This window comes from Pyrgilauda ruficollis, unplaced genomic scaffold (genome assembly GCF_017590135.1).
Source record: "Pyrgilauda ruficollis isolate IOZ18807 unplaced genomic scaffold, ASM1759013v1 scaffold40, whole genome shotgun sequence".
Lineage (NCBI taxonomy): Eukaryota > Metazoa > Chordata > Aves > Passeriformes > Passeridae > Pyrgilauda > Pyrgilauda ruficollis.
This window is the reverse complement of record NW_024525490.1, coordinates 11,608,422-11,625,998: the sequence shown is the minus strand read 5'-3', so window position 1 is coordinate 11,625,998 and position 17,577 is coordinate 11,608,422. Positions and strand designations below refer to the sequence as shown.

The window sequence follows — 17,577 nt, the reverse complement described above, 5'->3', positions numbered from 1 at the left end:
CAATGAGTAACACAAAAAACTCGTACATGCAATTCTAAGCTCCATCAGAAAAGAAAAAAACAAAAACCAAAACTTCTTGATACATCAATAATTAAACTGTAAACAGCCAATAAACCAACCAGATACTCAAAGAACCACTTTGAGCCCTCATCTTCAGCAGAATAGAGCACACAACTCTTATATTTGTGGGGTTATCAGGCCTTGCATGGACTTCTACACTGTTCCATGCAGAAGTAGAGCATTGGAATTTGCAGCTTGTGAGGACTGACTAGATGAATTCCTTGACCTTCCTCTCTTGTGAAAGGACTGTGGTGGTGCCTTAGAGCCTGAGGAGTTGCTCACTCCTGTAAGTGAAGCAGAACCTCAGAGACAACTCAATCCTGAAATGACAGCATGAAGTAAAAATGACCACCCATTTTCTTCCATAAGTTTTCAATGCCCTGTATTCAATGCACGTTTTGTTAAAGTTTGCAAATCACAGTTTTAGAGCAAACCAAGAGACTTTCATCTGCCAACATGCCTTTCAAATCCTTCTCCAAGAGCTGATGAAATGATCTGACATAAAGCAGAGCAGAGGCTGCATTCTTTACAGAACTTTGAGTGATGCATATTTTACCAACCCATCCATGAGAAAGGCATTCTTGAACAAAATGGCTAAGTGAAAGAAGAGATAATTTAAAAAATATGCTTAAATGGAATTTTAGTTGTGACATGCACCGTGAACATTGCTAATGATTTCAGATATAAGATTGTTCCGCAATTAAGAAGCAGCTCAATACACTTTTAAATTGTAGCTCTGAAAACATAATTTATATTTCCAGTACTTTTATCTTACATAGTCTTTTTGGCTTTACAAAAATTTGGATACACATTGTTTAAAATCTTGCAGCTCCAGCACTAATTCAACAGAACAGTTGTTTTCTGAGAAACAACTGTTACATCAATAAATATAAATATCTAAATATACGTAATATTAAGATCCTTCCTATCCAAGATATTTCACCTTTCATATTAGGTGCTTGAGGCATTAGCGAAAGCTTAAAAGTGTTATTGAAAAAGTGCTGTGACATCTGAGCTATGGTATGCAATTTGTTCACATGCTCAGCAACAAGCAACGTGCTCTGCCCTTCTTTTCTGTCCATGGGAAGAGTTGCTTTTGGATTTCATTTAAGGGTGAGGCAAGTACTTTTGAGATAACGTTTTGCAGTTCCCTGCTGCTCTGTTCTTATTTGCAGGCTCATTAGTAACTGTTTTACAAGAATAGCTTTCACATTTGAACCGCTTAGTAATGGCAACAAGTTTTTGTGGTTTAAGACTAACATAAGTCAGCTCCAGGTACCTGCTGGGAGGTATTATAATTTTTTGTGTACCTCAGCTCAAGATACAGTTGGCTTTTGTTGTTGTAGGGTATGAATTACAGTTTTGCTTCTAAAAATAGAAGTCCTTTGTATTTGAAGAAAAGAGTTCAATAAACCATCCTTGCCGAGATAACAGTATGTTTTCCATGTCAGAACTACAGTGGGACAAAGAAGCCTGCTTTCAAGGGTACCAGCCAAGCCACAGTAATTTAAAATAGCTGAGCATCAAGTCCTTCAGTTTTACTTCATGTCTTCTCATAAGCAGTCAGATGAAGAGAGGGAAGTCTACTGAATTAGTAGTAAGCCACCACTGGTTTTCCCAAAGTGTGGTTCAAGGCTTCTCTGTGTGAGCCCCTGAAATTCAATCAGCTGCAAGGAACTCTGCAGCATAATTAGTGGCAGCTGGGGACTGCATTTGTGCTCCACTCTGGGCAAGCAAACAAACCAACCAACACAAACCAGCAGCTGAAAACTGCCAGCAGGGGAAAGCAAGTGCATGGCAAGGATTTGAAACTTCCCCAAAGCGCTCTTTCTGTCTCCAGCTATTTTCAGTTTAAGAGACTGTCCTAACCTGATGTGGTTTATCTGGATAGCAACCATAAGTGAATATTTCTGCCAAGAATGTCTCCTCCCAAGTCATGTTAACTTCTCCATTCATGGAGAAGGCATTCTGTAGTTCTGCTCTTCAGTGTGTGAAGAACCATTCCATTCTGTTTGTTGGTGGAGACTGCTTCAAAGCCCATGTAAATCAACAATAATCACCAAAAGAGAGCAGGTGCCAGAATATTATAGACTAGTTTTCTACTAGAACTATGTGGGTTTGAAAGATGTCAGCATCACTCACCTTTCTGGCTCTCTTCCCAGACACACCCAGGATGGAAGGCAGTCAATGCCAGAGCCCTGCAGAGCTCAGATCCTGAGCTGTGGATGACCAAGGAAAGCCAAAGCAAATGCCTTCTGGCTGCTGTGATGCACAGAAATCATCTGATAACTGCGAGATCCTTGAGAACACATTTGTCTTCCACAGGAAATGAAAACAAACAAACAGAAAAGGAAGCACATAAGCACATGAAATTGTTGTCCAGGGCTCTAAACCTAGAGTTAGTATCACACACCTTCTGACCATCCTTACACTGTTTCTCAGTAATATTTCAGAGGAGCACAGAAACTAGCAGCCCTTACAGAGGCTCTACTATACTTTGACCAGTCACAATAGGGACTTAAAACCTACAGTGCTGGAGATTCCTTGGTGAAGCTGTCTTGTTTCTGACATACAAACATGAGCAAAATAATGTGGCCCATGAGGATTGTATCAGAATTTCTCAGAATAATGTGTAAATCCGGACTCTAGTGTCAGACTGTATATGACTTTTTCTTTTGAATATGGATCAAGTTTTTTTCTTAAAATTAGCATGGACATTTTTCTCCTGTAAGAGAAAATATTTCAGAATATCAGTCTTCTGAAAATTGATCAGTCTTCATTTACTCATGACCAATTTGCTTCTGAAAGAGTTCAAAGTATGTGGACAGTTTCTGTTCAAATCAAGAACTAATTTTCCTTGAAACAAAAGTAGCATTTTAAGGAGGAAACATGGCTGTTTTGATGTATATGTGTCATGTGCACTTCTGAGGCAAATCAGGAACTTGAAAAATGCCTATCTCTTCTGATTTAATCCTTAATCATATATAACAGTGTCATGGTATAATCCCAACTGGCAACTCAGCCCCACACAGCCACTCAATTCCTCCCCACAGTGGGATGGGGAGACAATCAGAAGACTGAAAGTGACGAAATTTGTGGGTTGAAATAGAAACAGTTTAAGAGGCAAAGCGAGAGCCACACATGCAAGCAACGCAAAACCAGGAATTCATCCACCACTTCCCATGGGCAGGCAGGTGTTCAGCCATCCTCAGGAGAGCAGGGCCCCATCGTGGGTATCAGTCACTTGAGAAGATGAACGCCATCACTCCAAATGTCCCCCCTTTCTCTTCTTCCTCCCCCAGATTTATATACTGGAGGTGACACCATATGGTATGGGATGCCCCTTTAGTCAGTTGGGGTCACCTGTCCTGGCTGTGTCCCCTCCCAAGTCCTTGTGCACCCCCAGCCTCCTCACTGGTGGGGTGGGGTGAGGAGCAGAAAAGACCTGGACTCTGTGCAAGTTCTGCTCAGCAGTCAGAAAAACCTCCCTGAGTTATCATCCCTGTTTCAGCACAAATCTAAAATACAGCCCCATAGCAGCTACTGTGATTATCTATCCCAGCCAAAACCAGCACAAATGGGAATAGGAACAGAGGTTATGATGAAAATCACCAGCACTGTCAGAGTCAAAAGTGAAACTTTTGATTTATTTACTTCAGAGAAAAACGTGTGAAGAGGCATGGAAGAAGGATGTTGAATAACAAGAGGCTAGAGAAGTTGGAAGGGTGGATGTTCCTTCACAATATAAGTGAATATGCATATGATAAAAAAAAAATTAAAATTAAGAAATGCGTGCAAAGTTATGTAGACATATGCAAATTGATTTTCACTGTCTTCAATTAAAGTCAGAAACTTAGAGTGCTTTCAGAAGAATTTTTATATAAGTTAGGAAAGGTGTTAGAAGTCAATAATTCAGTTCCTAAGCCATCCATTAACTGATGACAATGGAGACATGTTTTCCATTCTTCTGGATCCTTTCTTCCTGAGTATCTAATGCTGAATCTCAAGAGCTGAATTCAGCATTGGTCTCAAGAGAATGGTGGGAGATTTTTAACTAATTTTTAATGCTGGCTAAGAAAGTGAAGTGCTAATAAAACCAGGAAACCTCAAGCTAGGTTTATGAAGCCATCTTAGTTGAGAGTAGAGTGAATCAGAATTTGTTATTATTAATTACTATAAGATATGGTATTACAGTAATTTTGGGGCATCTTCGGAGTAAAATTTGCCTTCACTGAGCTAGTACACTTTATATGAAGATAGCATGCTGGTATTTTCATCAAAGTTTCAAGAAGGAGCTACAGGGAAGTGAAAATATGTGTAGTACTGTCATGGCTATAGTTTGGTCCCATTCACAGGGGCTCTCTGTGTGTATGTGTGTGGGGTTGCATTTAGAAAGAAGAACTTTTCGTAAATGACTAATTTTTATGTAACCATTTTATTTCTTTTGGTGGAAGTAGATTTTTACCCAAGAAATTTTCTGCTTTGTAGAGTTCATGGGTTTTTACTTCAAGCTGAGCATAAGAAACCTTTTAAACATGAAAAAAATGAGGTATCTCCAAAACCAGACGACTCTGTTTTTAAAAAAGTCTTCCCTCTCATGTGTTCAACCCATGCTATGACCAACATAAATTAGAAACAATCATAATTCTGTTCCTTTGGCTATATCTTTTGGATACCCTCCAACACAAAATGCATTAGCACAAAAATGTTCTTGTCCTTAATTAATTTATAGCTTAGAGCAGAATACCATAAATAACAGTTGAACTTCAGCTGCAAAGGCTTTAAATCCATGGATAAAATATTTTATAAAAATTGTAATAAAGCTTAAACAGTTCTAGATGACAAGTAGAACTAATTATCAATAATCTTAGGAATTTTGGTGCTGGACAACTGAATGTAAAATATTTTATTTTGTAACATATTTGGGTTCTATTGAATTTATTGTCCTTGTGGGAGAGAAAATGATTTTAAGTTTTATCCCTACCCTGAACAAATACACTTACTAAACTGAACTATTTGGTTTGGTTTGGTTTGTTTTTAAATAGCTTGAAACATATAAAGTATGCTGACATATCTTGTTTTGAAGCATACATGACTGAAGTATACAGAATCTGCATGAGATGTTATAGCTTTATATGGCAACACAAGACTGGAATGGATCTAATGGGTCATCAAATATATTGCTATAATATTGCAGGAATCATGTTTTATAATCCCCTTCATGCACTTACCAAGTTCCACTGTGAGTGCATTTAGGAGTTTTGCTGCTGTTTCTCCAGCTGGAATATTGTTCCCAAATCTCACTGCGCCATGTGAGAGCCTGTTTTTGGTTTCTCACATAGGTTGAACTCTGGCCAATCTATGCCATTGGGTTCCTCTGCCAACACTGTCATTTAGTTGAAATGGCTCTCCCATCTATCTCCCTGATGTTTGCCTCTGTGATATATTTATACACAGCAACTGGATCCCTTAACAGCCTTCATTTTGCCAAGTTAAACAAGCCAAGCTCTTCATTCTGTCTTCTCATATGATAGGCTCTCCATTACCCTGATCATCGCAGAAGTCCATCTTTGTACCTGGACAAGTCTGAGGTAATGTGCTACAAATGACAAAGTACAACAGTCTTGCATAATAGCACAATAAAAGAAACCATAGCAAACAGAGTAATAATTTCAGGCTTGCAAGGATGTGCTGTGCCAAATATTTAGGAGGTTAAGTAAAGGTTTTGGATCTTCTGAGGGGATCTTCATTAGAAATAATGTGGGTTCCCCCCCCCCCCCCCCAATCCCCCCCCCCCCCCCAAATTGTTGATTGAAATTGCAGTATGAAAGGTTATAGGGTTCCAATCAAAAGCTGGGAAATCAATGAAAATTTTTATTTGGTTGAGACCTTCAGCCACCATTGTATGCAGTTCATTAGATTTCTGACAGTGATAATTGAAGAAATGGGTCTGGCATCTTGAAAGTTTGTTTGGCAAAGTTTTACAGTTATTGGCTGGGAAAATTCCTATGAACACTATATAATATGTGATGAACCTTTCCTGGAGAAGGCACAATTGCATTCACATGTTTCTCTTTAGAAATCTCAGCTACAGAGTTCAGAGGGTTGGAATTACCCTGGAATTACCTCTGCAGAGTGCTCCTGTTGGTGTGAGCCAATGGAAAGCAGAAGAGAATGTGGGTACAACTGATCCCACCACTTCCCAGGACCACAGAGAAAAGGATGTTTGGTCAAATCCAGTATCCCCTGGGCTCTTGTGCCACAGCTTCTTGCAGAACTCCATGAGACTCCTGTCTGCCAGCTATTAAGACTGTGACAGCAATCTTTTTTTGGCTGTTTTACTTGTAATCCTTACTGTTTAATCAAGTTTCAAGAGGAGCTTCAGAGAGAAACTTTTCCGCAGTCATTCTGACCCTGACATCCCAGTGCTTGGCGTCAGAATCACTGCAGAACAGGTTGTCTCTGTAAGTGTAAAGGAGAGATACTGGGGGAGCATTTGTTTCTACAGTCCTTCTTTACTCAGGAATAAACAGGCTGATTTCCATTTTTCTGTCCTGTTGCAGAAGGCAAAAAGAGCTTTTGTAATATACTGTAGGAAAAGGGAAGCACAAATTTAACTACTACATGCACATATGACGATCAATGAAAATGAAAAACTTTGAAAATACTTGAACAAGAGCAAAGGAGAATCCCAACTGTGAATACAAGCAGTTAAGTAGACAATTAAAGAAATACATGTCAGGGCACTGCTTTCTGAGGACTGGGGATGGCAATCCCCTGGGGAACAGAGACCTGAGGGAGAGAGCTGAGCACAACCCCCGGCCTTGGCATCAGGCACATTCCTGGAGATAGGAGGAGCCCAGGATGGGCTGTGGGCCCAGCATGGTGGTCTCCATGGATGGGCAGGGCGGGGTTGGGCTGTGTGGGACTGTGTTACAATCCTGGGAGTGGGGCTGATGTGGGGTCCTGGGAACTTGGGGAACTGATAAGAAATTAAATGGAACTGTAATTCTAACAAACACTTTTGATGATAACAGTGATCAGTGATAACAGTCAAAGGGTTGATTTGATAGTGGAAGCCATCACACACCTCCTGCCCCTGTGGTGGCCTGTGGGTCGTGGGAAGGAGGTGCCTCTTCCTGCATTCCAAAGCCTTGTCCAGTGGTGCTGGTGGGGTGTAGGGTGCTTGACAACATCAGCTTCATTTTGTGTCCTTTCTGACCAAGTGTGCACAGCCAGACCTTCTCAGTAGCCCCCCAGACTGTCTGCCCAGGACTTGCCGTTTGTTGTACGATCCCCAGTGTAGCTGCTGGGGCTTGGAGCTTGGAGTGAAAAGCAGCTTTGAGAGCTCTTTGCTTTCCCTGGCTTTTCCTTTGAAAGTCCTGGGAATGGTGGCTTGTAGGGCAATGGGAATATGGGGACTTTCACTGACCCTTTTCATTAGGGCTTCTTGGCAAACTTGCCAAAGAAAACTTCAGCTTTCTGCTGCATTTGCTTTCCTGATCCATGCTTCACTGGGGCAAAGGGAGCATGAGTATGTGAATGAGGAAAGATGAGAGGCTTTCTCCAAAACTAATCTACAGAGAATCAATAGCTTCTTACTACTCTGCTGAGAGTAACAAACAAAAATTATTCTATTTAGTGCACATGATAAAACTCATCAGCTGGGATGGAAAAGGCAGCCCAAAAAGCTGTGATGTTATCGTAGCCCTGCTAGGTTTAAGTTGCTTGTGAGGGAAAGTCTGCAACCAAAGCTTTGTCTTTCATTAGCCTAACAGGGGTTTAGGAGCATTTTGATGCACCTGTGTGATGCCTGTGAGTGAAGTATCAGCTGTATTCAGCTCAGCAGCAAAATCTCATGGGCTTTTGTAATACAACACAATGTTGTATAATGGGGAATATTTTAACTAGTACAGTGATATTCACCTTGACTCTTTCTTTTGCTCACTATATTTACTGTGTTATCACTTAATTAAAATGAAGAAGACATGTATAGGCATAAATATGATCTTGAGATATTTTAATGATTAATGAAGAAAAAGCTTTTCCAAAGAGTATACCATGTCTACCTTATCCTGCTGCTAGGTCAAGTATTAGAGGATGGAAATTAAGTTCTGTGTTCCAGGATGTCTCTTCTTGGGAAGATATAGGTGTCATTACTACACTTGTAAAATTACTTTAAAACAGTAAATAAAGGAAAGAAAGTACCCTTAAGGGCCTATTTTTAAGCAATGTCTTCTGTGAACGAGGTTTCTGCAAATCATGAATAATGCCACTTTTGTTGGCTTACAGAACATCAGACTTCATTCTCATTTAGGCTGATGAAAATCCAGAGTAACATCTTTAAACTCAGAAGAGTAAAGGCAAATGAGGTCAGAATTTGACCCTCTAAGCCTTGGTCCACCTTTTTTGTATCTTAATAACTAATATGTTCTTGTTGACAGCAAACTCTTCTTTGTTTCTTACATTGTGTGAATTGCATTGCAAATTCAGCTCTTCATTACAAAAAAATTACTCATTTTCTTTTTTAGGTCTACATACTTTTAAAGACAGTAGTCTTGATCCTTCCTCCATTCAAATTAATGAAAAAAACTCTCACTGAATTTTTTTTTGAAGGACAAACATTTCACAGGCCAAAGAATTAATTGCTGTAAATCCCATGTGCCTCATACAAGTTATCTCTATTCTGCTTCTTGTGGATTGTCATGAGAGATGTGATTCAGGGTTTGTGGGTATAGCAGTGTGATAACCTGAATTCTTGCACATGTAGGAAATGTTTTCGGCTATTCATAAATAAATGAATAGATAGGTAATTGCTCAATCTCTTCCAAGAAGTAGCTGCCGCTCAAGACTGAAGTTCTCTAAGCAAATTTTCTAGAAAATGAAAATACTTATCAGTAAAATAACCTTCCTGTAAAGCTAAGTTTTCCTTAATATCTGTGCACCAATTACAGCTGGTTAAGATTTCATTACTGTGTGTCTCCCTATATTGCCCATAATCCAATAGATCTTGTTCTTTCCACTCAGAGCAAGGAAAAAAGATACAAATTCCAAGTTGATACTTACTATTTTGCAAGAATTCACATACAGTTTGTTAAAAAATAATAATCAAATGGGTCATACACTGCTCTGACTGCTACTGACTTAATGCAGTAGTTCTGCTTTGTTCCTTGAATGGTAATGTTCCTTGTATGACTATACAGTTATTAGAACTATATAAATTTTTAAAATAACAGTAATTTTGTAGAGTTGAACAAAATTGTTACTGTTTTATTTAAAAAGATCGCACCTTCCCAGAACCCCATGATTTCCTTGCCCAGGAAAGGCCTCCATGGTCTCACAGCCCTCAGAATCTCTGTGAGCCCTCCACTGAGCCTGCCTGGACGCAGCATTGCTCAGCCCCCCTGGCTCTGGTGTTGCCATGCCACCTGTGTCTGGAGTGTATTTGACCTGCAGAACTTTGTTTATGCCATGACCATGCTGCTCAGTCAGGAGGGTCAGGGCAGAATTCAGGGAGTCCATGATTCTGTTTGTTTAGGCAACCCAATAAAATGCATGAGTGAGCTTTTGTCAGCATGAGTCCCTGCCTTTGTCCAGTGTGATGGCTCCGATCCCCATATGCCCAGCAACATCCCCAGCTCTCCTGGAGCACAGCTCCCAGTTCCCTGCACATCTTCTGTACCTCCACAGCATTTGGAGTTGTCACCACGTCCCCAACTTTCGTTTGTTTTGTGGGCTGTGAGAGAAACTGGTCTGCATGTCTTGCTGTGCTGCAGGTTGGCAGCTGAGCCAGCACGGGAGTCCCGTGCTCCCACTGAGCAGGCAGGACTCTGCAGCCTGCCTGCAGTGTCACCGATACTCCTGTCACCACGCTGTGGCATTGCCCTGCGCATACTCTGCAGAACTGCTCTACTCAGTGAGGAATCCAGCACACCACCTACCAGCTTCTTCCTTCCCTCATTACGGATGCTTTTTTTGGGATGGAGGGCTTTCTTGGTGTCGATTGCCAAATTACAGCAGAAAGCTGTGACTTGTGGTACAGCTCTTTGCGGGCAAAGGAAGTGTGAGGTTTCACCGCCTGCTTGCTGTACTGTATCGTACCTGCAAATCCTCCTGGATCCTTCAGGCCACTGTGCACTGTCATGGCTTTGGAAACACAAGGAAAAAGCCAACAGGAGTCTCTAAATAAAAAATATAAGTATTTTCAAGCCACTTTAAGTCTGGAAGCCCGTGTTTTCTAGCTGGCCTGCTGGCTGGCTGGCAGACAAGCAGAACATGCTGCTTCTCTCTTTGTGCTGGTGTGCTGCCCCTGAGCCTTATCTCTTCTCTAGGGAGCAGCAGGGACCCCAGTCAGCCTCAGGTGGGAGCAGCAGAGCGATGGCACAGGGGCACCTCTACCCTGGACTCCCTCCTCCCTACTCCGGACCTAGATTCTAGTGAAGCCCCTGCCCTGGGACATCCCTCGACTCAGGTATTCCTGCACACCGCCACGTGCTGCTCTGCACAGCTCCCAGGTGAAGCCACGCTCCTAAATAAATAACATTCAGGACGTGCTGTTGCAATAACATGGCTGGAAAAGCAATACCTGAGCTTTCTGCAGATGTCAGCTCCAGGAGGTAACCAAAATGACTTATTTCAAGCCAAGAACATGTGAACGCAAAAACCAAGAGTTTTTCAAAGGCTCATCGGAACTGTAGAGCTGTTAAAGCCCTTGGGAACTGTTGACAATTCCCAAGGACATCCTCAATGCACATTATCTTCTCTGACATTTTTTAGCATAATGAGTTAAAAACATGCATCCTGAGTTAAGGAGTCAGTGTAACAAGGAACTCTGCAGCAGGCACCATGGAATCCTGTGACCATATTGCATGTCTTACAATATTCATCTTGGATTTTTTTCTGTCTTTTAAAAGCCCCATTGCTAGTATCACATTGGTTATACAGCATTCTTTATTTCCATTTTTAAAGTTCCTCAAGGTGCTAGAACATTGGAACTGTGAACCCAGCTCAGAAACTGGAAGGCAAACACAAAATTATTTTATAAAAATTTCACTGCTTTAAGCCCAATATCATATTTTTAAATGTCTGAGTTATTTGGAAAGCTTGGGACTGTCTGTATTAATTATGGCCCCAGAAGATCTATCCCAACATTCAGAAAGCAACTCCATTTGTAGTCAAGGATTGCAAACACAATCTTCCTGGAACTGAAAGTGGCACATTGTGCAACTTTTATGGCTTGTATAGCTTTTCTATTTTTAGTTGTTTCAAACCTGCAATACATCATATAATCCTCCTTAAACTGTCATCCATAATGCTAATTGACACTAACTTGGCATAAGTGATGTGCTTTCTTAAATTTAAATAGTTACTGTTTTATCTAACAATGTTACACAAACAAAACTTTATTTTTCTCTGATATAAAATTGATGCGAGTATAAACTGGTAACAATGTGTTTCTAGTTATGGACTTCAAAACAATTAACAAAAAATAATTACTCCCTCTCCCAGTATTTTCTTTCTTTCTTTTAAAAATATGCATGTGTTATAAAGTCCAACAACTGTTCCATTATTTCAGCAAGCCATTTATTTAATATTTGCCTCTATAGACATTTGGAAAAGTTTCTCTGAGGTTTGAGAAATATAATGGCACTTCTCAGCTTTTTTGAATGCACAATGAGGAAAACAATTTTCAGGGTTTTTTTTTTTCCTTTCTAGAAATGCATCTTCAAGGTATAAGAGATCAGTCAGTGGCAAGTATTTACACAGAGCTCCCAGCCTTGTTCTTGCTTACTTAAATTGTTGTTTGGCTACCTGCAGAAATCCTTGCATGAGCTTTTGTCACACCCTGGCTGAGTAGAGGACAGGGGACTTGCCACACCAGTTCATGACTTTTGTACCATAATCCTAAGTGTTGGGTTCTGCCAATATTTCTATTTTCTAGCCTTTCCTATCCCTTTGATTGTAACCCTTTGTCTTTGACATGTATGCTTATTCAACAAGTCCAAGGTTTGTCGAATCCTTGGTGTTTGCTGCTTCCACAGGGTGAATTCTAACGCCTGGAAATCTGGTGCTGCAGCCAAGTCATCCCACAACACTGGGATGTGCTGCCAAGCACTTTTCCATGCAGGTTTTTAGTTTTTCGTGATGGCAAAAAGAAATAACAGTACCAATAAGTACAGTCAGAATAAAGATAATTTTTTGCAAGCATGACGGCCACCTCAGGTTGAGCTCATGGCCATCTGCCAGCTGCATAGAGTATCTCTAAATTCTCGGGACATTTCATAGCAGAGTGGTTTTGCAAGCCTAGAATTCACTGACAAACTGCTGAATGATTTTTTAATTTTTTGTTTTTAAATTTATGTTGGGGTTTTTTTTGCAATCAATGGTGTTGTGCAGGATGAATTGAAAAGATGGATAACATGTTTCTGAATTTACCATGTTTCTGAATTTACTTTGATTAAATGAGCTGTACAGTTTAATATAGGAGCATAAGGTGTATGTATTCCTCAAATTCCATTTCATTTAGCAGAGTCTTTCAGGTTTAAAGGTATAAAATATTCTTAATTAGTAAAAGTAAGGAAATATTTCTTCAACCTGGGGACTTCATTCTAACTTTTCTGAAAGCCTTGGGAAATATTTTCAGTATGTATACAGTGGAGGCTCAGCTGTTTAGTTTGAGCTTGCTTTTTTGGCACAGCTGTGCTTAGCAGTTGGCTATTGGATGCTCTGGAGAGCTGCCCTTTAACTTTCATCCAGGCAGGTCTGAAAAAACCCTCTTACCTCTGAAATTCATGCCGTCTGCATGTGGACAAAGGCAGATAAGGAAAAGCTCTTATCTGTGGTCTCTGTAGTGAATAGTACCACAGCAAGCAGTGGTACTGACAGCTCACTTAGACACTTTCACTAGGCATATAAACCTGGGAGAAAAACAGCAAATGAAATATGAAATGTAAAACAGTAAATGAAATCTTGTTTCTTAACATAAGTAAGTATAGCTCCTTGAATGTGACAAGAGGTGGATTTGCTTCCTCAGAGGAGGAAAACTGGCTAATCTTCCCTTTCCCAGTCACAGCTTGGTCACAGCAGAGCCAAGACATGACAGAGCTGCCAGCACCAACAGCTCCTGGTCCTTGCCAAGGGCCTGGCTCCACCACACAGGAGAAGCAGCTCAAAGTAATTCCTCAGCCACCTAAACTTCCTTGAAGGCAGATGAAAAATATTTAAAGAAACAAATAAGGAATGCTGAGACACTACATAACTGCAGGGTCAGGCAGCTTTTCACTAAATAAAGAAAACCAGTAATGTACTTATACGCTGCTTTCTTACCTGATCTACCAATAATATGCCATCTGTATTTGCACTTCTCGCTGTCTTTTTTTTTTGGATGGTGACCAAAATTTTCTGAAATGTCAAATCACTCTTGAAAATTTGTATTCCAAGACCCAGTGATGCCTTAATATTTAGAGACATTCCACCAACTCCCTTCAGCAACAGAGATCCCCACTGCTCTTCTGTCATTCAGCTCCTCATATGAAATAGGAACTTGAAAATTTTATGATCAATTTTTTTTCAGATTTTTCATTAATAAAAATTACTTTTTGGTTTCACCTTCCCTAACTGAAAGAAAGGTAATGTGCCATTCACATTCTCTGGAAAAATCCCTTTGCCCAGGATTTTTCTCCTGTGAAGCTGAGAAGCCTCAGAGAAAAGGAACAATTATTATATCATTTGCTTCTCCTGTGTTTTGCTCCTTTGGAATGTGTTTGGAGATTCTTTACCCACAGGTGATTGTTTCATTGGGTTCTGATGTGAGTTGTTTTGTCTCATTGGCCAATCAGTGCCAAGCTGTGTCGAGACTCTGGAGAGAGTCAAGAGTTTTCATTATTATCTTTTTAGCATTCTGTAAGTATCCTTCACGAATTTTCATTATTATCTTTTTAGCATTCTGTAAGTATCCTTCACGAATTTTCATTATTATCTTTTTAGCATTCTGTAAGTATCCTTCACGAATTTTCATTATTATCTTTTTAGCATTCTGTAAGTATCCTTTCTGTATTCTTTAGTATAGTTTAGTATAGTATTCTATAATACAATATAGTATTATAAAGAAATAAATTAGCCTTCTGAGAGCACGGAGTCAGATTCATCATTGCTCCCTGCCACAGGGGTGCCTGCAAATACAATAAGCTAACCTAGATCCGTTTTCATTGCTCTTTCTTAAATTAGTTGTTTTGTACAATTACAGCCAAATTCTCCCCACTCTTCCTCCTAAGAAAAGAGTTTAGCATGAGAGGTTGTAGCTGGAGTACCAAATGAGCTAATTTCCAAGTTAGGGATCTCAGTAAGGGTCACCTATTGACCCTTTTCAATGCTTGTTAGAAATACTGTGTCCTCTGCCCCTCTCAGGCAGAAGCGTGCCTGCAGCAGAGGTCTGATGCCATGTAGAAAACCCATCCCAACAGCACAAGCCACTTCAGTTTGTGACTTCATTAATACAAAGCTGGCAGGTTGGTTATAGCAGGGACTGTGAGGGGCACACACAGTCCCTCAGCCTCTGCCATGTCCTAACACTTGCCACCAAGTGTGGCACTGTGTCAGATGCTGATAACGAGGTGTCAAATACCTGCTGTTGCCTCCCCACCCATCAGCAAAATCGGGCTTTGTGATGATGCATTTCTGGATCCAGCCCGTTTATCAGTCAGTTCACTGATGTGCCCAAATTCAGGGTGCAACCTCTTTAGAGAGATTAGGGTTGACTCAGAGGGGTAAAACTGAGACCTCCAGCCATGTCCTCTCTCAGGGAACAACACCACCCTCTACCCAGCACCTTTTACCATGGGGAGATAATCAGGGAATGCTTTCCCTGATAAATAGGAGCCATGGTGGGCTTTAGCAGTGGTCACTGGAGCTGCCTGACTGAGGAGGACAGACCTGCAGTCCTAGCATAGCCTCAGAGAGCTCAGACTCCATTTCAAAGACACTGCAGATTATGGATGAAACCTAAACTCCTACCTAAGTCACACAAGTGAAATACTTAAAGCTGAGCATTATGAATTTATACCAGTGCAGACAACTTTAACATCACATAGGCTTGTAAAACACCCAGTCCATTTCTTGGATATCTTTTTAATATCTTTCCATGGCTCTGAACTGAAATTACTTTCTAAGAAAAGCAGCTGAGAAAGTTTTTCTCTATCCTTCCTAGTGGAAAAAAAAAATTAAACCCTCTTAATGAAGTTAAGAAAGGTTAAGAAAGGTTTGGCTAGTTGCAACAAGACAAACACAATTAACTTGTATTTTATCCCTGATGAAACTGGATTTTAAAGATGTCACAGACATTAAAGAATCTGGCAACAGGTAATCCTAGTAATGCTAATGCAAGATCAAGCCCATGCGGAAATATTTATTTGATTCTTCCTTTTCCTTTCTTTCCTTACTCAAAGTATTTTCAGCTTAGCCTGAATTTTTGCTCTGAATTAAAAGGCCAGGTGAAGATTTAAGCAGATTAACATTAAAAGGTTGTTAAAAAAAAACCCATCAAAACCAGCTCAACCTGTATATGCAGGATAACTCTTTAACTTTGTTCTTTTCAAATGAAGAAATTGTTGCCTAGGGATTTTGAAATCATATCATTAGAAGAGGCATACAAATATGGTTTCTAAAAATGAAAACCATTAAAGTGATTGAGGCCATTCTCAATGCCCAGGTGAGGCATCTGCAGGTTTTTGTGCTGCTCCCTGTCAGCATGAGACATTGGTATTATTTAAATCATTTAGGCTGACATTTACTTCTTTACTTTCTTTGCCACAAGCTCTGAAGTCAGTGGAAAGCCTGCAGGATTGCAGGGAAATGATGACAGTCACTGGGCTGGCAGTGCCAGCAATGAAGTAAGACTCTCCCTTCCTTTTACCTCTTTGCAAACAGTAATGACAAGTGAAGGCCAGGGCTTTGCATAAAGCAAGGGCCACTCTGGAGCCTCATAGTGCTAGTCCCCTTATCAGTGACACAAGCAGAAGAACTCAACATTTGTGCCACCAAACCCAGCAAAAGCCAGGATAAGCCTGGTGTGAAGAGGGGATCTTGTACAACCTCTCTCTGTGTTTCTGCTTCCCTGTCTCTTCCTGCTCCTGCTGAACCTCTCTATCGCCAAAATATCCCTCAGTAGCAACTTAAAAATATGCCTCTAGAATAAGCACTAGAGTTCTGCATGCTTTGACCTAACTTAAAAAATTTGGATTTTTTTTCAGTTTTCCCACAACCCACTGCTTATTTTCTCTCTCCAAACTGTGTATTTATGGTGAGTTGCACTTTCCCTTAGCACGGCTGATTAGTTTTCCATTTCCTTTGTTTGTAAAGGCTGTGGAAAGGAAAGGTTGTAAATTAAACAGTGAAGGGGCATGAGCACAGATACTGGAAGGTGAATGTGTGTACTCTTGCTAAACTCTTGCAGTGGTCCTTGGCACACTTCTGGCCAGGCCATTTAACACCCTCCCAACCCATCTGAGAGCACGTTTCAAGAGTCAGCACGGGATAGGAGCAATTCCCAGTGGGCAGTGTGGATGCAGCCAACATGTTATGGATGCTAAGAGGGTTTAAGAGCCTGAAGTATTTTCCAGGACAGCTGGCCTCACAGAGAGAAGTCCTGGGCATGGTTAATCTCCAGTACACATGTAGCCAGAGAATTTTTTTTTTTTTTCCCAATGGGAAAAATATTATTGTGAAACCACCAAAATTGATAGCGAAACCCAAGGGAAGGTTTAGTATCAGAGACTATTTTTAACTCCTTGTTTTGAAACCAATTAAACTTCACAGAGGAGGAACCTTTTGGGAGGTGGAAGGCAGTCCAGTCTAATGGAGAGGGTTAAATTCATGTCTCACCAGATGACAAGGCATTCATGTGCAAGCTGGTACTCTGCGTCTATCAACAACTGAAACTTCCTACAAAGGAGTCACTGACAGAGATTTGGAACTTGCTCCCTGCTTGGGTTGACAGTTGAAATTTGAGATGCTGCAGATGGCTTTTTTTTGCACTGTTGTCTCTTGGAGACTATATTTGTAGAAGATACAGGTCCTCTGTCTAATTTTTTTTCCTTTTGCCATAAAATCTGTAAGGGTATTTACATTGTGATTATTTTTTGTATTTTTTTAATACAAAAGAAAGATAAATTAATCTCATGTAAAATGTAGCTATAGTTTACTGTTTCAGCAAAATCAGAGCCGTGCAAATTATGGCTACTGAAAAGAAGACAGATTCAAGATCCACATCAGGTCAGAAAGAGACAGCAAAATGTTTACCTCTACCCAAAGCTTAGAGTTTGCTTTTGGGACATTAATCTTTTTGTATCATCTCATACTTGTTAAAAATACAAGTTAATTTTGAAATAAAAAGTAATTTCAAAGTGAAAAGTTGAAACTTATTTTGTAGAAAGCTAAGGGCTTCATAATTTCCTAACTGTATTTGCTATTTGCCCCATGGTTCATTCCTAGGTTAAAGCAGGCTTGCAAGGCTCAGGGAAT

The 17,577-nt window shown here is 40.3% G+C and overlaps 1 protein-coding gene across 4 annotated transcripts in view; it reads left to right on the top strand.

The window, feature by feature from the left end:
- Positions 1–17,577, top strand: part of FILIP1 (filamin A interacting protein 1) — a 101,133-nt gene that overhangs the window by 17,623 nt on the left and 65,933 nt on the right. For 2 of the 4 annotated variants that reach the window (XM_041477364.1, XM_041477361.1), the window contains exon 2: positions 10,392–10,574. The exons of 1 other annotated variant lie outside the window; for it this stretch is intronic. The gene's annotated coding sequence lies outside the window, so the exon portion shown is untranslated. The remainder of the gene's footprint in view (positions 1–10,391; positions 10,575–17,577) is intronic. One more of the 4 variants, XM_041477362.1, reaches the window with a different exon arrangement.